Source organism: Pleurodeles waltl, chromosome 3_1 (assembly GCF_031143425.1).
Source record: "Pleurodeles waltl isolate 20211129_DDA chromosome 3_1, aPleWal1.hap1.20221129, whole genome shotgun sequence".
NCBI lineage: Eukaryota > Metazoa > Chordata > Amphibia > Caudata > Salamandridae > Pleurodeles > Pleurodeles waltl.
Window position 1 is genome coordinate 1,853,181,408 of NC_090440.1, and position 17,482 is coordinate 1,853,198,889.

Sequence of the window (17,482 nt, forward strand, 5' to 3'; positions counted from 1 at the left end):
CGGCGCGGAAGACATCGGTGAGTACTGCACCTACGACACAGGGGAGGGAAAAGATTACCGGCACACACCCACCCACCCACACCCACTACAACACACACATCAATGCATTCCCACAGATCACTGTCACAACCCACAAACCACCCCCCTCCGAAATAATGCAAAGACCAAAAGAAGAGATCATAAACGGGCAGATATATTGAAATATGTACGCCATTAATCCCAAAAAATAAATAAACTATGTACAAAATATATACAGCTACTAAATGTAGTCCAACCACTGTCCGTGGATCACAGGGGTCCTGTGCAAAGGGGCAAGGCCCAGTCCCACGACAAGAACTCCACGGAGAGAACACTGCAGGGGCATCAGAAAGAAAATAGGACAGGCACCTCAGGGGGAAGGGAAGGGGGGGCACCTCAGCCACTTGAGTACACGACGCCAGATCCACGAGGGGACTCCATGACCACTGGGCCATCCTGGGGAGAGCAAAGCCACAGTCCATACAGTCCATACAGTGGGTGGCCTGCCCACTGGGCCATCCTGGGGAGAGCAAAGCCACAGTCCATACAGTCCATACAGTGGGTGGCCTGCCCACTGGGCCATCCTGGGGAGAGCAAAGCCACAGTCCAAACAGTCCATACAGTGGGTGGCCTGCCCACTGGGCCATCCTGGGGAGAGCAAAGCCACAGTCCATACAGTCCATACAGTGGGTGGCCTGCCCACTGGGCCATCCTGGGGAGAGCAAAGCCACAGTACATACAGTCCATACAGTGGGTGGCCTGCCCACTGGGCCATCCTGGGGAGAGCAAAGCCACAGTCCATACAGTCCATACAGTGGGTGGCCTGCCCACTGGGCCATCCTGGGGAGAGCAAAGCCACAGTCCAAACAGTCCATACAGTGGGTGGCCTGCCCACTGGGCCATCCTGGGGAGAGCAAAGCCACAGTCCATACAGTCCATAACAGACCCCACTGCCACTGGAGGAGGCAAGTTGGCCAGAGGACATCCTGCAGCCATGCCCGAGATAGATCCTGCCCTGCCACGTCTGCCAAAGGGCCAGCGGTTCTTGCCCTGAAGGGCCCAGTTCAGCGGTTCTTGAGACGGCGGGGCCCAGTTCAGCGGTTCTTGAGACGGCGGGGCCCAGTTCAGCGGTTCTTGCCTTGAAGGGCCCAGTTCAGCGGTTCTTGCCCTGAAGGGCCCAGTTCAGCGGTTCTTGAGACGGCGGGGCCCAGTTCAGCGGTTCTTGCCTTGAAGGGCCCAGTTCAGCGGTTCTTGCCCTGAAGGGCCCAGTTCAGCGGTTCTTGAGACGGCGGGGCCCAGTTCAGCGGTTCTTGAGACGGCGGGGCCCAGTTCAGCGGTTCTTGCCTTGAAGGGCCCAGTTCAGCGGTTCTTGCCCTGAAGGGCCCAGTTCAGCGGTTCTTGAGACGGCGGGGCCCAGTTCAGCGGTTCTTGCCTTGAAGGGCCCAGTTCAGCGGTTCTTGAGACGGCGGGGCCCAGTTCAGCGGTTCTTGCCTTGAAGGGCCCAGTTCAGCGGTTCTTGAGACGGCGGGGCCCAGTTCAGCGGTTCTTGAGACGGCGGGGCCCAGTTCAGCGGTTCTTGCCTTGAAGGGCCCAGTTCAGCGGTTCTTGCCTTGAAGGGCCCAGTTCAGCGGTTCTTGCCTTGAAGGGCCCAGTTCAGCGGTTCTTGAGACGGCGGGGCCCAGTTCAGCGGTTCTTGAGACGGCGGGGCCCAGTTCAGCGGTTCTTGCCTTGAAGGGCCCAGTTCAGCGGTTCTTGAGACGGCGGGGCCCAGTTCAGCGGTTCTTGCCTTGAAGGGCCCAGTTCAGCGGTTCTTGCCCTGAAGGGCCCAGTTCAGCGGTTCTTGAGACGGCGGGGCCCAGTTCAGCGGTTCTTGAGACGGCGGGGCCCAGTTCAGCGGTTCTTGCCTTGAAGGGCCCAGTTCAGCGGTTCTTGAGACGGCGGACGGTCTATGGCCAACTGCTAAATGCCTGGTGGTGCCCTCCTGGGCAGCGGGGATGGTGCTCCTTCACTGCCCACCTGGGCTGTGGGTGGTGGGGCCCTCCTGGCCAGCTGGGCTGGGTCCTCCCTGGGCAGCGGCTATGGGGCTGGTGGGCTCTCCCAGGGCAGCTGTGCCGGTTCCTCCCGGGGCAGCGGCTATGGGGGTTGTGGGCTCCTCCTGGGCAGCAGGCCTGGTGCCTGACCTCTCCAACTTGCTGCCCTTGCCCTCCTTAGTCGTCGGCCTGTGGCCCTTTCCTCCCTTTGGAGCTGTGGCTGGTGACTGTCTCTGGGTGGTGTCCGGGGGGGATGTAGAAGGCGGGCTCCTGCGGCGCCCCTTCCGCCTTCTGCTCCTCTTCCCAGGGGGTGGGCTGGCTGTACCCTTGCTGCTGGGCGAAGATCCAGACATGCGGGCTGGCGGGCTCCAATACCCCTGCACCCTTGTCAAGGGGGCTGCAGGGCTGGTGGTGGCTGAGGTGCTCTTCTTACCCCGACGAGAAGGAGGGGGGGGCTCAGGGTCAGGAAAGAAGTTAGTAGTGGCGAGGAAGAGCTTCTTGGGACAATGGAGAGTGGTAGGTACAGTGGGAATGGGAGTGGAGGGAGAGGATGTGGTTGTAGGTGAGTCACGTTTGCTGTCTTTGGGTGCAGGTGCAGGAGGGATAGGCTGTCGTGAGGTGGATGGCTGTTGGGTGGGTGGGTGGCTGCGTTTGTGTGGTGTGGAAGAGGGGGTGACAGACACAGTGGGAGAGGACACAGGGGACGTGTAAATGGCAGTGGGGGTGGTGACTGCACGTGTGGTCAGTGTGGTTTGCCAGTGTTCTGATGGTGAGGTGAATGGAGGTGTGAGTGTAGACGTCACAGGGAGGGAGGAGGGAGACGAGGAGGTGGGGGTCACAGAGGTGGTAGTGACTGTTGGCATGTCTGCATCGGAATGTTGCGTGTGTGAATGTCTGCGTGATCTGTGGTGCTTATGTTTGGATGAGCTTCTCTTGGGTGTTGAGGTGTGTGCAGGCTGGTCTGATGGTGTGGGTGGGACAGGCAGAGGAACAGGAGACTGGGAGGAGGGAGTTAGTAGAGGCAGGCAGGAGACAGGGACAATGGCTGCCGTCAGTGCTGAGGCCAGAGCCTGGAACGATCGCTGATGGGCAGCCTGACCCGAATGAATGCCCTCCAGGTACGCATTGCTGCGATGAACCTCCCTCTCCACCCCCTGGATGGCATTCAAAAGGGTAGTCTGCCCAACAATGAGCGTTCGGAGGAGGTCAATGACCTCCTCACTGAGGGCAGCGGGGGTAACAGGGGCAGGGCCTGAGGTGCCTGGGGCGAAGGAGATGCCCGGCTTCCTGGCAGAGCGGGCACGGGGCGAACGCTGAGGGGCTGCTGGGAGGGCGGAGATGGTGCGCTGGGTGGCGGCTGTACCTGTAATGGCGGGGGGCACGGATGGTGCCACCCCCGCAAGGGAGCCCCCTTCCGAGGACGTGTCCGTGTCGCTGCAGGCTCCAGTCGTCCCCGTCGTGGAGCTCCCCTCGCCCTCCGTCTCACTGGTCCAGTCTGACTCTGTGGCATGGCCCTCCTGGGCCATGTGAGATGCAGCTCCCTCCTGCCCCGATGCCACTTCTCCTCCGCCTGATGATGCTGATGCACACAAGCACAGAAAGACAAACAAAAAGGGGGGGGGGAGAGAGAAATAAAGGGATATTGATTACATGGATCTCCGGTACAGTTAGCGGACATGACAGACACAGATGCCCCCTGCACTAAGTTGCGCACTTGGGGTCCGCTACGCATTCCGTGGAACATGCCCTACACGCCTAGAGTTGACAACTGCACCCATGGATGACACGGCCCAGGGATGGCTGTACTGACAAACTACTGAGGGTGGTGGCTGGGGACACAGGGGCTTACGGGGGTGCCCAGCCTACAGATATCGCCCTGGCCTAGGGGGACCCCCAGCCCTCCTCCCCCACCCAGACACCTCCACTGCGCGACAACAGAGTAGATAATGCTTGTACTCACCCCCTTGTGTCTGCTGTGCTGCCCTCACGCGCCCATCCAATTCAGGGTAGGCCACCGCCAGGATCCGGAACATCAGGGGGCTCAGTTGACGGCAGGCACCCCGCCTACGTTGGGAGGCCATCCCCAGCAGAGACTCGGCGGTCTTCTTGGTCCCGCGGCGGATGTCCTCCCACCTCTTGCGGCAGTGGGTGCCCCGTCGATGGTGGACCCCCAGGGCCCGGACTTCCTTGGCGATGGCACGCCAAATCCCGATCTTCTCATGGGCGCGGACCTATGTGACACGTACAGGGAGGGAGAAATACCACGTTCAAGTTACTCTGCATTTTCCTTTCCAGTGGCCCAACGCCCCCCATCCCCGCCAGGCCCCCCGCCAGGCCCCCCGCCATGCCCAACATGCCCCCCATCCCCGCAAGGCCCCCCGCCAGGCCCCCCGCCATGCCCAACATGCCCCCCATCCCCGCCAGGCCCCCCGCCAGGCCCAACATGCCCCCCATCCCCGCCAGGCCCCCCGCCATGCCCAACATGCCCCCCATCCCCGCCAGGCCCCCCACCAGGCCCCCCGCCATGCCCAACATGCCCCCCATCCCCACCAGGCCCCCCGCCATGCCCAACATGCCCCCCATCCCCGCCAGGCCCCCCGCCAGGCCCAACATGCCCCCCATCCCCGCCAGGCCCCCCGCCATGCCCAACATGCCCCCCATCCCCGCCAGGCCCCCCGCCAGGCCCCCCGCCATGCCCAACATGCCCCCCATCCCCGCCAGGCCCCCCGCCAGGCCCCCCGCCATGCCCAACATGCCCCCCATCCCCGCCAGGCCCCCCGCCATGCCCAACATGCCCCCCATCCCCGCCAGGCCCCCAAGCCAGCCAGTGGGCCCAAATCCAGATTGAATTAAACTCACTTGTTGGTCTGGAGGACCGTAGAGTAGTGCATACTGGGGGAGGACCCCATCCACAAGTTTCTCCAACTCCTCTCCAGTGAAGGCAGGGGCCCTTTCCCCAGTCGCAGCAGCCATTGTCCCTTCCAGACCGAGGTCACAGCAACACTTGCAGTATAGGTCCTCTCCTGTGAAAGTTCAAGTCGCAAGTGGATAAGTAGATAGAAAATGGCGGTCACGTCCGCGGCGGTGCGTACCGCGGCGGTGCGTCCCGCCACCGCCGGCGCCCTTCGCCATTGGCTCCTGAAACCCATAGGCTTCAATGTTAACCAATGCGGCTTCGCGCCGCGGTCTTCGCCCGCCGCCCGCCGCGGTGTGCCACGCCAGCGCATTGACCTCACATCCCATTGTCACACTTCACAGGTCAGGCAGCCGCCATTTCCAGGGCCCATATGGCTCAATTTCAACTGCGTCACACAGGCCTAGGCCTTGCATAGCCACTCAGACACGCCATTCACTGCATAGAGAATCGTATACTGTGCTAGCTGTGAGTACGTACCTGTGGGTTGCCTGACTGTGTGCTCCATGTTGTCCTTCCTAGGCACCGTCCGCTGGGTTGGGCGAGGAGACGGATGAATCCTCCCGTGTACCGACCGCTGGTGGACCTGTCGACAATGGAAGAACGCCACATTATCCTGACCTACCGTCTTAACCGTGCCACTATCCATGAACTGTGTGCCCAGCTGGAGCCCGACCTGATGTCCCCCATCCGCCAACCCACAGGGATTCCCCCTCTGGTGCAGGTCATGTCAGTACTACATTTCTTGGCAAGTGGGTCATTTCAGACAACCGTGGGAATTGCTTCCGGGATGTCTCAGCCCATGTTTTCAAAGGTGTTATCCAGAGTGTACAGGAACAGAAAAAGTTACCATTCAATGAACATCCAGGTGGTGTGTTTGGCTGACCAGTACATCTCGCATGTAAATGCCAAATTCCCAGGGTCAGTGCATGACGCCTACATCCTCAGGAATAGCAGCATCCCTTACGTGATGGAACAGCTACAGAGACACCGTGTATGGCTAGTGGGGGACTCTGGGTACCCCAACCTGTCGTGGCTACTGACCCCAGTAAGGAATCCCCGGACCAGGGCAGAGGAACGGTACAATGAGGCCCATGGGCGTACTAGGAGGGTGATCGAACGCACCTTTGGCCTCCTAAAGGCCAGGTTTCGCTGCCTGCATATGACCGGTGGATCCCTAATGTACTCACCTAAGAAGGTGTGTCACATCATCGTGGCCTGCTGCATGCTTCACAACCTGGCTTTGCGCCGCCAGGTGCCTTTCCTGCAGGAGGATGGTCGAGACGGTGGTGTTGTGGCAGCGGTGGAACCTGAGGAGAGTGACGAGGAGGAAGACGACGGGGCTGAAACAGACAACAGGGACAGAATCATTGAACAGTACTTCCAATAGGACACAGGTAACATTTCAAAGATAATTTAGTAAATGTTAACTACTCTGCAGCATCTCTGCTGCCTGTCTATTTGCCCCAGTGTATGATGACTGAGTTTTGGCTTTTCCCTCCATATTTCAGATCTGGGGTCCCCACTACGAGTCCTGTGCTTCGTTTCCCCATGGACTACAGCTTTGTGGCAGCTGTTTGTTGACTTCACCATGTACAAGGACATATTTGCACTGTCATGTCAATTACAATCTATTGAAATCACAGCCAGACTCCTGATATTTTGGTGCAAAATAGGTGTTTATTGAAGTGCTCAAAATGGGATGGGTGGTTTCAAGTGGGTGGGGGCTATGGTGAAGGAATGTCCATGGCAGAGTCCAGAGTAACAGTCACACAGGTGCATTGTCCAGAGGCCTGTGGAGAGATGGAGCATGGGCAGTTCGAGGATGGACAGGGTGACAATGTGGGACAGTGGGATGACATCAGGTGGTATCCATTGCTGGCGGGGGTCTTGACATCCTACTCTGTCTTGCGAGATCTCAGGGCCCTCTTGCGGGGTGGTTCTTCTCCTGCAGGAGGTGGGGGTCTGGTGGGCTGCTGCTGTGCGAGGGCCTCCTGTCCACTAGCGCCGGCGGAGGTGGATGGCTGTTCTTGGTCCAGGCTAGTGGCAGGGGCCCTTGGGTGTTGTTCAGTGTCCGCCCTGCTGTTTACGAGGTCCTGCAGCAGCCCTACCATGGTAACCAGGGTGGTGTTGATGGCTCTGATGTCCTCCCTGTACCCCCGATAGTGTTCCTCCTGCAGCACCTGGATCTCCTGGAACCGGGCCAGTACCGTCGCCATCGTCTCCTGGGAGCGGTTGTATGCTCCCATGATGGTGGTGAGGACCTCGTGGAGAGTGGGTTCCCTGGGCCTCTCCTCCCCCCCCTGTCGCACAGCTGCCCGCCGAGTTGCCCTGTTTCCCTGGGCCTCTGCCCCCTGGCCGGTGTGCCCACTACCACTGCCCCCAGGTCCCTGTTGTTGTTGGGGTGGTGGGTTATCCTGGGTGCCCTGTAGTGGTAGACACACCGCAGATTGACGCGCCCTGGAGACAGAGGCATGGGCCCGCTGGGTGGGAGCTGTGCTGGTGTTCCTAGAGGGGTTAGGGTCTATAGTGGCCTGTGCCTGTGTGAGGGGAACCGACTGTCCAGAGGTCCCCGATGGTCCGGGCTGGTCATCGGTGTCCAGATCGACAGAGCTGCTGTCATCGCTGACGGCCTCTTGGGTGGGGGGTGTGGATAATTCTGGCCCCTCCGCCGCGGTGTGTTGACGGTCGGGTCCTACAGGGGTATAGAGGTATGGTTATAGTTTCAATGTGTGGCATATGGGTGTATCTGTGGGTTCCCGTGTCCCCAAGTGCTGGCATTCGTGTGTGGGGGCTTTGGTGAGGGTGGCTTGTGGGGGGATGTGTATATGCATTGGGCATGCTTTGGTGATGGGTGTCCATGCTTAGTGGACGCATGCAGGCCTAGGTTTTGGGATGTGTGGGTTGTGATGGTGAGACATTGGCGGGGAATAGGTGTGCTGGGGGTGGGGGTGAGGATGGTGGTGGGGGTGAGGATGGTGGTGGGGGTGAGGGTGGGGGTGAGGATGGGGGTGGGGGTGAGGGTGGGGTTCGAGGATGGGGGTGAGGGTTGGGGTCTGATTTGGCATGCAGGTGGGGGGGAAGCAGTATTGAAGCTTCAACTTACCAGTATCCATTCCTCCGCCGACTCCTGCGAGGCCGTCAGGATGCAGGATGTTCAAGACTTCCTCCTCCCATGATGTGAATTGTGGGGGTTGAGGTGGGGGTCCTCCGCCAGTCTTCTGCACGGCGATGTTGTGCCTGGATACCATGGAACGCACCTTCCCCCGTAGGTCGTTCCATCGCTTCCTGATGTCTTCCAGATTTCTGGGGTGCTGTCCCACTGCGTTCACCCTGTCGACAATCCTCTGCCATAGCTCCGTCCTCCGGGCAATGCTGGTGTATTGTATCTGTGTGCCGAACAGCTGGGGCTCTACACAAACGATTTCCTCCACCATAACCCTGAGTTCTTCGTCTGTGAAGCGGGGTTGTCTTTGGGGTGCCATGGGGTGGTGTGTATGATGTGTGGGGTGGAGTATGTGTATTTAAGTGAGTTGAGTGTGGTGGTGTGTATTGTTTTGTGTGTGGATAGTGTGTGGGTGATGGTGTTGAGTGGCTGTGGCTGTTATGTTTTGGATGCTGGTGTCTCGCTCTTGTCTTCTTTACGAATTTTTAAGCGTAGGGGTTTGTGGGTGATGTGGGTGGGTGTTTTATATTGTATTGTGTGTGTGGGAGTGGTGTGTGTATGTGTATCAGGTGTGTGGGATTCAAATCGTCCAATGTGGGTGAGTTTTGTTCGTTTGTGTGTATTCTGACCGCGCCGGTGTGTCCCGCCAATGGAATACCGCGTTTGAATGACCGCCGCGTGGATTCGTGGGTCGTAATGGCATGGGCGTATTTCTGTTGGCGTGGCGGTGGAGGTTTGGTCACCTCCACCTTTCCGCCGACCGCTGGTCTGGCGGTCTGTTGTGGCGGTCGGATTTTCGGAGGTTTGCCTTCTGCGGGTCAGAATGACCGTGGCGGGTTTCCGCGACCGCGGCGGGATTATGGAGGATTTCTGACCGGCGGTAGGCGCCTTTTACCGCCGAGGTCAGAATGACCACCACAGTCTGGTACACTGCCGATACACGTGGTAGGAGTTTAGTCTTTAGGGTTCGTAGAAAGTACACATTCTTACACAGGGACGTTTCTTAGAACACCGGCGTGTTAATTATAAAAACACTTCCTAGTCCTGGTACACGTAAGAGGGAGATTCCGACCAGGGCACTGACTGCCCTGTTGCAGATGCTGATCCAGATCACAGGCCTTTGCTCAGTTATGAGGGTTGATGTCCTCCTGGGGGAACCTGAAAGGCAGGCTTAGAGCTTAACATGCTGTGCTCAAAATAGAACTTAGAAGAGAGAACGTAATCTAGTAGCACTATGATAGCGTTATTCTTATGTTTCACTCTCCTCGTTACTATTTCAATCCTACTGTGTTGTATGGTTCTGGTGATTGCAGCTCACACCTTGTTATCTAAAAGGCAGTCGTTTTATTAAACCAATCTTTAAAACTCAAACTGCCTTTGTCATTTGTATATGAGACCACACTGTGTATGAGAGAACTGGTTGGGTCTGAGTGACCACGACTTCCCTGGGAAGCACTAAGATGTCATGCGGTCGGCGGCCCAATTATCTCTTGCCTCTGGGAGAGATGAGGCACTGCTAGTTAGATGGAGCAAAACCGGATTGGGGGGTGACAAGGGTCCTTCGCCGTGGGTTAGACTTATTCCCCCACACTGTGAATGATCCTGCCACCCAAAAATCCAGTAGTCTCATTATGATAATGAGAGCCTACGCGACATGGCGCCGCCAACGACTGGTGGGGCTCTTGTTTTCGGGTCCACCAGTCTCTCTCGATCTCATATATTATAATGATCCCTCAGTTCCTTTAACGGAGACGTCTGTGGCACTGAGGACTTCCACCACCGCGATATAGGTAACCCTAGATATAGCAGGTGGTTGTTCAAGCTTGAACTTTAAAAGGAAAGACCCCGTTTTTGGTGTGCCTTCTCTGAACCATCGCTGTTTTTCTGATGGCGAATCCCCAGGTAATACAAATAGCTCTTAATATGAGGCAACCGCTCACAGCGCATTTGCTTGCACATGGTCTTACGAACCAGGGGGGTCCAGTCACGTTTTTGGTGGCCTCCCATGCAGCCTATAGAACAGAACTTTTTTACTCTTGGGTCACATTTCCAGCAGTTGATTGGAATACAAATACATTTCACACATATACGATTGCGAACGTGCCTGGCCAGTACAGGGCGTACGCATATTTAGAGATACCTCTATCTTATCAACAACATAATAATTGGCTTGATGGCGCCCTACCCCATACAATATTACCAGTAAGGTTAGGTCCACTGAGTAATGATGGTCCGACCTGGCCTTTATTGGCCACATATACACCACATCCTGCGGTTGCAAATATGCCGGTGGCTGAAGTTTGTCGTTTATATACAGACTTAATGGCTACGTATAGACACTTAGTACAATTTGTGATGCAGACACTAAATACAAACCCAGCGTGTGCTGCTCCAGCACAACAACATGCAGTAGCTCCAGGTATAAACCCGGCGACTGTACACTCTATCGTGTGTAAGGTTCCAGCAAAACGGGAGGAGACTCTATTTTGGCTGGCGCAAAAAATTAATACGCTGGAGGTGGTATTTCCCCATACGGGACCTCAGGACAAACATAGAATATTAACTATGTGTTTACCATTTGCCATGGTTCCCACAGTGGAACATTGTAATACATCGGGCACGGTGTTTGCCGCGCTCTACACAACAGCACACGGTACACCGACATTGGCAAACCTACCGGAAGTGCTTAAACAGATTCAGGATGAATACGGGGCTGCCCCAGCCTTAGATTTGGGAATGCAACTGATGGGCAATTTAGCCACGGTTTCCTCAATAATACTAAGTAATCTTAAAGGGGAGGCAGTTGCACTAGCGGTGCGTATGCGTCTTCGTGACGTCCCGCAACTAGATCAGGAGCGGGAACTGCCTAAAATAATAGCGGAAACATATTCCAGTATCGGTCGAGATAGCCTAGGGGCTAGACCACAGAAACCACAGTTTCAAGGGAAAATTAGTAAAGATAATACTAAACAGCAACCTGAGGGTAATAAAAAGCGCTGGGAGAAAAAACAACAGACACCTAAAAAAAGAAAGGGGAGAATCTCCGCGAACGGAGACCCCGCAGACTAGGTATAATCTCAGAAATAGGGATAACTTGAAAACGCCTGATAGATATCAATACATTGACACACGCCAATCTCGTTCCTTTCAAGACTCATCGGAAAAGAGAAATGAGAGAGGTGGGCGGTCAGAGCGGAGAACAGAGTACGTGAAACCAAGACAGGAATCACAACGCTCTTCAGAGGTTTCTGTCAAGAAGGAAGAGAAATCAATACAACAAAAACAACAGTTTAAAAAGAAAAAGGTGGCCGCAGTCTCAGTTAGACATGCCACACAGGAAGAGAGTTCTCTTGAAGGACAAGACGTGGGCACTAGCACTGCTAGACAGTGCAGCAGAGGTTACAATAGTTCACCGGAATCTTCTAGAGCATCTGGAGGTGAAAGCAACTGATGACTTCATACAAGTTGAAACAGCGGATATGCGTGTCTCTGAACCCGATAGGGTATATACAGTGACTTTACAATTAGGAGACATTGAATGCACTATAAACGCAATTTTTTGGGATTGTGTAGTCAAGGTATATGACATTTTGCTAGCTGAACAGGATTGGCCGCCTGACTTTGTTCGCACTTGCCCAGTTAGGGAGGAGGTTATTAAACCTTCATTCTCACCACTTGTTCCGGGGGAACTCTCAGAGATCCCCCGGTGGGAAGTGGGCTCTAGCACAAGCACCTACCTTATATAGGAATGACGTAGGGTGGGATAGGGATTCTCCATATCATGTAATTCCGATTAAAGGTGAACCTCAGCCACAACAGCAATATCCAATAAAACATGAAGCAAGGGCACCGGTGAGAGAAATACTTACACAATTAGAATACCAGGGAGTAATTCAACCCTGTGTCTCGCTGATGAATAATCCCTTATTCCCTGTAGCTAAACAGGACCATTCATATAGAATAGTCTTAGACTACAGACACTTGAACAGACATACACGTACATACGCTATACAAAATTCACATAGCGCAGCACTAATGAACAACATTGTGCGGAAAAAGTACAAAACGACTCAAGATATCTCGAATGGTTTCTTCTGCCAGAATATAGCACCCGAAAGTAGGGACCTCACAAGCTTTAGTGCGTTAGGCTCCCAGAAAAAATTCTGTTGTTTGCCTCAGGGGTATAAGAATAGCCCAGGACTGTTTGAGGCTCGTTTGACTGAAATTTTACACGGGTTGGACCCTGAAGAATTGTCATATGTAGATGATATATATCTCACAGATGACAAGTTACTACAACATTTAAGACGGGTAGCCCGCATTGTTGTAGGGTTTGCCAAAATTAGCTACAAATTTAACTTCAAAAAATCAAAAATTGCCTTCCTCAGCGTCATATTCCTGGGATATGAGCTGTCAAACGAAGGTAAGAGCCTAGCGCCACAATTTGTTGAAAAATTTGCACAATTGCAACCATCTAATACGATTAAGAAACTCCAATCATTGTTGGGCTTTCTAAATTTTGGCGGAACATACATTCCTGATTATGCTACACGCATAAAACCATTATACGAATTAATACGTCCTGATTTTTCAAGCAAATTCTGGACGATTGAGCATACACATACTCTGCTGGGGCCATTGGGTTTACGTATGTCACCTTTAATGAAGGTGAGACAGTCCTGATTGGACACAAGTCTCACTTGTATTCGGCTGCTGAACAACGATTCGCACCAGCGGAGAAAATTCTCACTGCTGTACAGATGGCTGTTATTAAAGAATGCCCTCTTGCCCAGGGTAAACGCAATATAGTCATTTCCCCTATTCCGGCCCTAGAGGCTGTCACAAAAGCGAGTGTTCCTAATGCGAAAGCACTGCACCCGCGATGGATACAATGGGCTACGTCTTTAACAGCCACTGATGTAGATTACATTTTTGACCCTAAGTTACAGACTCAGGAATTTTTGCAATATGAAATTGAATATCCAGTTCCCGCGGACAGGTTGCCTATTGATCACTATCAAGTAGTCATGTATACCGACGGCTCTGCGCAACCGGCGGTGGGGACAAAACACCAATATTCTGCTGCATGTGCAGTAGTGAGCGGCCATATGGAGGGGGAGAAATTCTGCCCCCAACATACTTATACACAAACATTAGGGGACTCTACGGCACAATTGGCTGAGCTGAAAGCTCTATTGATGGCACTAGAACATACAGATCCTACACAGTTTACACTGATTGTTTGTGATTCATATTATTGTGTCCAGTCTTTTAATGAATACCTACATTACTGGCGATTGAATGGGTTCAGAGATTCAAAGGGCAACACCATAAAACACAGACTACTGTGGGAGAAGGTAGCACACCTGAAGGAGACGCTACCCAAAGTCCATGTTGTACATAATCTTGGACACCAGCGCATTGGAATACACGTTGCTGGGAATACTTTGGCTGATGAAGCCGCAAAGTCGGCAGTGGCAGTTGCCACTGTGGCCGCAGTTACTCATTCGAGTTCCAAACTAGACACAGAGATTCTGGCTGCCATAAAAGCTACGCTTGATAGCAAGCCATATCCTAAAGCATTTCCTAATAAATATCAATACTTTATGGGAAGTATGCTGAATGCTGAGGTTACAATTCCAGGCGTAGGCGTACGCGAGATCCCTAATAAAGTTGCAAGACCTCAATTGATTAATGCAGCGCATGAAGGGGTGACATTTGCACATGCTGGCGTGGCCGCCACAATTTCGCTATTACAGGCCCATTACTGGTGGCCTGGTCTCTATAAGGAGACTAAGCGGTATGTCCCCTATTGTGACATCTGTCAACAAATTAAAGTTTCAACGGCTAAGCGCCCGCCGCAGACGCCCCTCTTAATATCAAACAGACCCTTACAATGTGTGTACTTGGATAATTGCGGTCCACTCACACTGGACAGTGCATACAAATATATACTAGTCGCTGTTGAGTCTTGCTCCAGATTTGTGTGGGTATGGCCACAGCGCTCGGGTGATGCTCAAACTGTTATTAAAGATTTGCGTGTCTTTGTCGGTACATATGCAGTTGCAGTGTTCCATTCGGACCAGGCCCCTGCTTTTGACTAAAGGGCATTCAGGGACACCATGGTTTCTTTGGGGGTCCAGCTCCAGTTCTCGTCTCCATTTCATCCCGAGGGAAATTCTGTTGTGGCGTGATTAAATCACGCCACGATTTAAAGCAATCCTTAACGGCAAGAGTATTAGGTACGGGTCGTAGTTGGCTAACCCACCTGTATGGAGTACAGAGAGCACTGAATAACCTGCCTAGAAGGTCCCTGGGGGGGTAGTACTTCATATGAGTCCCTTGTTCGGAACACAAATGTTTGTTCCGGATCTAGATGGTCGTGGTGTGGAGGCGGCAGAAACGCCTTTTGACATCCATGATCGTGTCACTGTTTTGCAGGAATTATAACAGTTCTGTGAAGATAACTCTTCTAAAAGTGCTGCCTCCACAGGAATTAAGGATGTGCCAGTAACGCCTACCGGTTGGATTCCCAGAGTTGGGGATCTTGTGTGTGAAAAGGTCGCAGTGAAAAAAGAATTTGGCCCTTCTTATCGAGCACCAGTCCCTGTGTTGGGGATACACGGAACAAGAACTGTTATTTTACCACCGTTGCCAGGTGCCAAAGAAAATCGCTTTGTTTCCATTGACAATGTCAAGTTACAACATGTGGACGATTCTACACAGCAGACCAAGAGGAACGTCCAGTACTTCCCGAATCCCTCTCACTACTGGGGAAGATGTTCCACTCCAAGTTATTTATACCAACACTGTTGCCTCTCCGAGCTTGGGGAGGGTGAAAGATGATCTTGCGTTAGTTCCACTGATGACAAATAATTTGGAAACATTTGATCGAGTCACCATGACTGCTGATGTTGCGGGTGGTGTTATCTACAGTGTACCACCGCGAGAAACACCAACTCCTCCATTGAATACGGCGGCACCTTTTACAAGAACTGCCTTTAGGTACTTTGCCAACAACAACGATGGTCTATCGGACTCATTTGCATCTTCAACACCTGATCCCGGTCCACGTAAGCTGATTTATTGGCTTAAAGATACGTATTTTGTTTTTACTTGGAACTATCTGTGGCTCTTATTGACTATGATAGCATTTTTTCTCTGGATAGGGTTTGTCGTTACCTTTTTTCTGTTGATACATGGTCATTTTCTTCCTGAGAGATCAGCGGTTGAACAGGAGGAAGAGGTGTTGAAGCCACAATTTTCATCACATAAGGTTCGAAGAGACTTGTCCTTTGTTTACATTTCTGTAGTACCAATTCCGGATTGGATTGTGTGGGATAAAGTAATGTTTGATATATACGGTCCCACTGAGATAATTCAAATACCGTATGTTCTAAAGTTATCCATGAATGATATTGTAATACCAGGCATTGTATCTGATGATTGGGATGTGAAGACAGTTGATTTCATGATGACTGAATTACAATACTATACTGTCTATGAGAATGAAGATGTTTACCAGTTTAAAGACAATTATGGTGACATGTTTTGCTATAATTATTATGGGCACCACTTTATACATAAAGCAATTAGTCCGAAAATGATATTTGACTATTCACAATGGGAGCATTGCCCAACTCCCCCGCAAGGGAGTTCTAAAACATTTGCTGACAAATTTGCGTATTTTTCTGGGCATCATCAAATGAATGCTAAGTCATATTATTTTAAGTTAACTCCGTCTAAAGATAAGCAAATTTTGTTGACTAATACAAAATTCATATATTCAGATTCTTTTGTTCGAAGGTTATGAATATTGGTCAAATAATGTGGATTTGAAAAGTGTTTGGGGAACAAAACATTGGCAGACACAGGGTAGAGAAACATTGTTTAGAGCATGTCTCATTCCCGTCCAAATGATTTTTTTATATGATACAGTACAACAGACTAGCTGTTTGGGCTTAGCAACAATTAGAGAATTGAACATGCCTAGTATACCTCTCCCTACAAAAATGAAGGATTGGCAGAAATATATAAATGCCACTTTTAGTGAACTTACAGACTGGGTCCAGAATGGTACATTTAACACCTCATTGTGACGTCCGGGCCGGTGGTTATTATGGCCTATAGATACCAATGGGTGTCATCAATGTTTTGTCACCTCCTCAGGGGGGTTCAGGACGAGTCCGGCAGACCCTCGCTACATATCACCTGAAAATGCTGAAATTATTACTACATATAGCGTGGGAAAATTGTGTCAACAATGGTTAAAATCATCTTCGCTAGATGCAGTCAAGACACATCTCACTCTCCTGTCTAATAACACTGACTTGCAAGATTTTTTGTCAGGACCGAAGACACCACGTAGGAAGCGGTTCTTGTACGAAGTGTACAATTAAATATGGAAACTTTCCCAACAAGAGGCTGCGGCCCGGTTAAGGCAGATAGATCAGGAAAATTTGAAAAAGGCATTAGCTGTTGTGGATAATGGAATTCACAGCCTGTCCGACCGAATATATACCATTGACAACATTGTTTCTTCTGCCATAGACATTATACAATCTGATATGTCTTCTTTATATCATGGACAAAGTCAAAAAAGGTCCATTATGCAGTTGGGTTGGACACTTCAGACACTGAAGGTGGGTCGCATTCCGTGGTAGCACATCAGGGCCAGGGAGATATTTGTTTCCTTTAATTTGACACGACAACAACAACTGTTGGCTAAGAAGGAGGCAACTTATGTCATGCGTAACATTGAAAAATTGGAAAGATTGGCTTTTTCCGTGGCCGAGATTCCCTCAGCTGAGTGGTTGATTCATGGGGTTATTAATCTGCCTATTTCTACATTACAATTCACTTCTTGTTTAAAACATGTTCCGGTAGGCAGATATGAAAAGCTGGGAGATAGTTATATAAATGAGGTGTGGGATCTTCCCTTCTTGTACAAATGTCTCAATGGCATGAGAGAAGTTTTTCTTAGCGGTAGTGAATGCGAGACTTCAGTCAGCCATTCGATGATTTGTAAGCAGCTGTCCTTGCATTGGGCATGTAATGCCTCGGTTGCGAACCTGGCTTGCTATCTGAAGGGAGTTCCAGTCCCCTTGATTAAACAAACATTCCAGGTGCTTTCAAATGGCAGCTACGTCCTCCTCAATAGTGAAGACTGTTGTGGCATGCAGACCGGAATAGTTTACATTGTTTCGGTCACCAAGGTCGTTACTTGCTGTGGGAATGTGTTGTTTCCCCCCACTAAATTAAGGGAGGTAGCAGATATCTGGCCTCACATTGCTACTTCCAAGGTGAATTTCGACAAGTTAAGTAGACTAAAGGTTTAATTGTTTCAAAAGCATG